Source organism: Ursus maritimus, unplaced genomic scaffold (assembly GCF_017311325.1).
Source record: "Ursus maritimus isolate PB19 unplaced genomic scaffold, ASM1731132v1 scaffold_35, whole genome shotgun sequence".
In the NCBI taxonomy this organism is placed as follows: Eukaryota; Metazoa; Chordata; class Mammalia; order Carnivora; family Ursidae; genus Ursus; species Ursus maritimus.
In genome coordinates this window covers 1738831-1744934 of record NW_024426119.1, presented here as the reverse complement: position 1 = coordinate 1744934, position 6104 = coordinate 1738831, and positions in this window count along the sequence as shown.

Below are 6104 nucleotides of genomic sequence, written 5' to 3'. Positions count from 1 at the left end.
CTACGATGAAAAAAGAAATGTATTTTCCATCTCTTTTATGGATTTTTCCCTCTTTGCCTAAGTGATGAGGTGATGCTGACATTAACAGGAGGCAGTCACAGTGCTGGGTCTCACTTGGTGACAGCAGAGCAACCCGTCCAAAGGGCTGGGGAATGGCGCATCAGGCTTGGAGGGAGGGAGGGAGGGTGAGGGTAAGAAAGCCTGGGTCCTGGAGAAACCGTAAAGGTAAAATGAGGGAAAAAGCTGTGGGCTGTGAAGGAAGGGGAGGCTGAAGCACAGGTATTGAAGGGAGCGGAGCGAAATGAGGCCAGGTGCCAAAACGACTTTTGGACAGGCATAGAGAAAACAGGAAGACGCATGCGCAACCAGCACCAGGGGCATGAATCTGAACACAGGCCAGTTTCACTAGGGTACCTGCTTTTCCAGAATGTTGTCAGGCACTCACCAGTACAAGGTACTGAACACTCACTCCCATTTGCCTGATGAGATTCCTGGAGCTGCCACTGAAAGGCTGCCCATGATATAAGCAAGGCAAAAATCACCAGCCCCTAACAGTGCATTATATCAGCACGACATTGCACCCTGGCCTCCGCGTTCAAATTGTCCTTCTCCGCGTCTCCTGCTCTACTCCCACATCCCATCGCTTACTCTCTCAACACCCTATGGAGACATCACCGCATGGATCAAAAATGCATTTTAGGAGGAAGCGTCTGGGGTCCAGGGTGTCACTGAGAAAATTAAGCCCTAAAGGACTTGAAGTAATTTACATTTGTTAGGCCTGATTCCTATTAGGATGCTGACTGATTTCACTTAGGTTCTGGGCACGCAGCTCAACGCTGATTTTCCAGGCCAAAGCACGATCCCCTAAATCAAAGTCCAGGGGCACCCTGCTTCCCACGCTAGTCTAAATTAAAACTCAATGACAGGAAAAAACTATGATGAATCAATGACATGTTTTCTCTAAAAAAATTGTTCAATTTAGAATTTTATAAGTTTCTGCCTTTTTAGGAGTATTTTAGATTTCTTCTTTAAAGGGAAGTTCTTTTTTCTTAATGCTAATATTCTTTGAAGATTATATTTTACTAAGAGTCGGGTCATATTATTTGTGTCTTGAGAAATTGAAGCATTACAGAATTGTAAAATTTATGATTTGGGATAGACCTATCCTTTTGGTGGACCCCCAAATCCTATGTCTGTCACTCTGGACAGACGGGAGTTGTACTACTTTGCCTTCACTCACAGATTTGTGTCCAAAGGAAATGGATGTCTCTGGAGGATTTGAAAGAGTGCAGTCCCAGTGGGGCTGAAACCACCTTCTTTATGCATTGGGGGTCAGATATGAAAAAGTAAGATTATAGCTAGAGACAAGTTGCCAAGAAGAAAGGAAAAAGAATGAGTTACTTATAGTTTACTCAAACCTATCTAAGATGTAAAGATTTTTAATCTCCTTCTAGTCTCTTATTGGGAAGCATAGTAAATTTTGTATGCTATCTACCCATTTTTATGCTTCTCATAAACCTGGAATTCAAAATCCATCCCAAGAGTTCCCAGAGTTGTTCATTCCTGAACACATTTATTGTCCACGCCATGGGGAGGTAGAGAGTAATTTCCCTGTTTATTCCGATGTCTATGGCACTAGCCTTTCATTTTGGAAAGCTGGCCCAGGTGAATAAATGAAAATACATTCGTTTCATGAGACAAGAATAGAAGCAAGCTCTGGAAGAGGACACTGAAGGAAAGGAAGTACAATTTCGCCAAAGATGTTGACAAACCATGGTGAATGCATGCCTACGAATGAATGCAGGCTAAGTATAAGATAACATCTTGGGGGCTCCCACTATATATGGGGAGAAAGATTCCTTCTCTTGTAAGACCTCCTTACAGTTTCAAAGACAGACAGCCCCTTGGTGTCTGCACAGGTAGAATTTAGGGAAATGCTCAGCCTACAAAATAGCCTAAATATAGCAGAAGTTGTTTACTCCATGGAGAAGAATTACAGATTCCTGGGAGGTGAATTTCTGCTGGAAACTATGGGCTCATTTGCATTTTGCTAGCCCAATGCTATCAAATTTCACACGAAGCATAAAAAAAAAGCTCCCAGAAGTTTTTGGATTAGCTTTCAGAAAAGGAAGCAGACGGGTGTTTCTTAGTACATTTAAGAGAAGATTAAAAAACAGAAAATTATATAAGCATGGATGGAATGCAGAAAGATAAATTAATGGCATTAGCTACCACTTTCCTATTAAAAAAAAGAGATTAAGTTGGTCTTCCTCAGATCATAGTATGCAGACGGAATTCTGGAACAAGTACTTCATAGATGTAATATGCAATAAATTCCAGAGTTCATTTCAGCTCCTGACTGAAGTGAACTATCACACCAGAGAAGAGAATGATGCAAAGGAGCAGGTTTTTTTGTGTTACTGGTTATCACCAGGCTGGTTGGGTGAGGGGCTGGAGTGGAGTGTGCGGGCAGGGGGGGGGGGGGGGGGAGTGAACCTAGTAAGCTCTCCTTGAGGACAGCTGGCCTCCTGAATGAGGCTTGATTTGCTTCCTTAACATCTCTGTTGGTAGAAGCTGCATGAGGGCTTGAAGAGACAGAGTTAGATAGCTGCCATTTTAATATCTTCACGTTTCCAATTAAGTTGTTAACTACTCAAATTTCCCAAATGCTAGGTTTATAGCACAGCGTTGATTAAGAGTTTTGGCACAACTAAGGCTACTGAATTGGCTTCAACCCTGCATGTTAAAATGCTCTTGAATTCACTCCTTCCCAGCAAAGAGTCTATTTGGGAGGGTTTGGTAGATTGCCCACTCCTTGGAAGGGGAAATGAAGAATTGTGAAACTAGAATTCAGTGCTCTAACAAGGTGTCAACAACTGATGGGTGTGTAGAAATGACACAAAGTGGGCCTCCTGGTCACATACAGCTGTGAGTAAGAGCCTAGTGATGCCTGGATTCAATTGCTAATGGGGTTATAAGCACTGTGATGTGTGCTTGCTGCAGCCAGCCATGCTGAGGCCAGTTTCTGAAGGTGCTTTTCTTTTAGTGATTTTTTTGTACCAATAAGAGGGAAGGTTCCAAGCAGCTGGATTGTTTTTCTCTATAGCTGGAAGATGGAAACATATCCAACAAGTTGCTTCATTTTGGCAAGGCTAAAAACGATTCATACTTTTCAAATATTAATACTATTAGGTTGGCCGCATAGCCTTGTTTCTCTTGTGGTGCCAATTTCTTCATGATGACAAAGTAGCTGACATGAATGAATGTTCGTTACTTTATTCAGTCCACTTTCTTCAGCTGAATTGTTCCTAAAGGTACAATAGCCAATATATGAAATGGGGTTTGGATGGCCTTCCAGATGTTCCACACATTTATCAACTGATCTTAAGAGAACGCAGAGTAAGGATGGTGTAATGGTCTGGCCACTTCTTCCACTATATCACACCACTTTTCCTTGTATGTGGCTTTTTAAAAAGTACACTATTGAGGGCAATCCTCGACTCTTTCAAATCCACACTCTAAAAACTGCCTGGTTGAGGCGAAAGTCGCAAACTGGCCACAGACAGCTCTTACTTTGTCCGTGTTCATCAGCTCGCACAGCTGTTCCAATTTTTCTGTGCTCAGGATTTCCACAACATTGGATTTCACAGTATGTCCATGTTTTGTGTGGTTTAGAAACTCATAAACTAGTTTGTGAATTACCAAATCTGATGCTTTTTCTTTCCCTTCCAGCTTTTGGTCACCCCTCCCCCCCATCAGAACAGGCAGAATCAAAGAAAATTACGCACAAATCTAAACTACTTTATAAAATGATATAGTTGATATTTGGACCAGATATTTTTGGGGAAAAAAGCTATATATTTTGGACTTCTTTCTTCTCCCTGACACAGAAAGCCCCAAGTCGGTTTTATCTTTATTTGGGGAGGGGCGAGTACTATAAAATAAGCGATTTAGGATGTCAGGGAATGAAGAAGTTTCCCTGCTAAGGTTACAGCCTGGCTACCGGGAAAGAGCCCGCAAGTCTGCGTTGCTGATTCCCTTGATACTTGCACTAGGCCCTGTCCTAGGCTATCTGCAGCACGCAATGCTGTGTGCAATGATCTGTGTCCATGATGTCAGGCAAGGGAGAAGCAGAAACAGAAACGAGAAAATATAACATTCAAGAGAGCAAGAATACGATTAAAATGAAAATGCCCCCGTTGCACACAGTATAACCTACAGAGAGACGTGCAATCCCAGGCCAACAGGCAAATCTTTACCAAAAATAACACGACTCTTCTGCTACATCCAAACCTGGTCCTCGGAAGAACCGTAGCAAGGGTTTCCAATACCACCACCAGAGTTTCATTCCTTCCTTCAGTCTTTCCACCAGCAGCATATAAGCTGTTCATTTAGGAAATGCCTTTCCTTATGGTTCTTAGGAAAAAAAGAGGTGCCTAAGGGGGGGCTCAGTGGCTTACTGGGGGGTAAGGGGGTCCAAGACTAGCACCCAATCTGGCAAGTGATTCCTTAACCACACGGCCAGTTTGTTCTGGCTAGAACAGTTAGAGATGCACTCACATGCTGGGTTTCCTTGTGCTACTTCCCAGATCTCAGAAACTGTTTTCCATTATCCCTAGGTATGTTTGGTGGGCGTTTGAAGAAACATGTCAACTCAAGGATTCAAAAGGCAGCAGGTCCGTCGTCACCATGATCGCCTATCTCTGCTCGGCTACACTTTTCCCTTTCCTGCCCTCCCCCCACCCCCGTTAAGCTGCCGTTTGTGTTAAAAGCCATACAGCACACTTCCTTCTAACCTCATCTTTGACACCTCACAGGCCTGATGCTTTTTACCTAACATGTTTATATCATGTTTTAGTGTAATATATGATATACTTGTATGCTTGATGATGACTGCAGGTTACTCGTGCAAGAATCCAAATTGCTATCCAATCAACTATGTCCTCAGATGTAATGACTTTTGACTAGCAAGAGACGATGTTGCTTCTAAATCAAGGTTTTTCAGAGTCTGACTAGTAAAGTTGGGTGTGAGTGTCTGGTTAAACACAGGGTAGCAATATTGGCCACTCTCCCTCTAGTTTGGGGAAGGCTGTTCTTAGAAAAGCCCCTCAAACCCTGCTTGCCTGAAATGCTCAAGCTGCGTAAGTGGTACCCTAACTACTTCCTCTCCATGAAAAGTTTAGAGACACCTGTTGCATTTACCATACTCTCAATTGCATTTTAGAGGGATCATTTCAAGGGGTTCCAGGTTGTTTTAGATGGCCCACCTTGAACAAGCGCTTGCGAACCTTTACTGAGCACTGACTTACCTTAGAAACAAAGGCTGTGCCAACACTTCAGTAAATGTATTAACTCGGGAGGGGGCATCCAGACACACAACACAACAAAATGGGTGTGAATAATGGAGATTCTGCCCTAGTGTCTTAATACACTTAATATATTTGACTAGTCTGACAAGATCACCAGGTTTCCCCAACAGAGCAGGCAAAGTTTAGTCTTTAGAAACAGGCATTTTACTGCCAATTTCTAGCCTGTCCACGTGGATGGAATCCAACTTGGGCTGCGTTTGTCTACTTCTAACATTAAATATTGCTACTCATTCCTGTTCAGCACTGGTTCCCCGAGAGCGTGTTCTTGCAGGGTTACGTGGCCACAGTGACAGGCCTGTTCACTGTCAGTGATTTTCTAGTGAGCACCCTCCTTAGAGACCTGAAGTGGACCAGTGACTCCACCGAAAGCCCGTGCTGCTCTCGCCCCTCAAGTCTGTGGGGACCAATGAGGATCTAGACACATGCTAATCTCACTAACTCAAAGTTGATCCCCCAGGAATGGACAAGACAGGCACGGACAAGACAGGCACTTTTCTTCTGCAAGGTAATACTAGAAGGAATGTCCCAGAGCACAGGATGACTGCCAGTGGAATCTGTTTTAAACTGATGAATTTCTTAGGTTTTCTTCACAGTTGAAAATGAAGAGAAACAATATAAGAAAGCAGTATGAATATCTTCTTGCTCTCAAGCAATTTCTTTTATAATGTTAGTTCCTTACCAGCTTTTTTGTTCTGCTGTCTCATCGCTTATTTTGAATTGGGGGAAAAAAAAAAA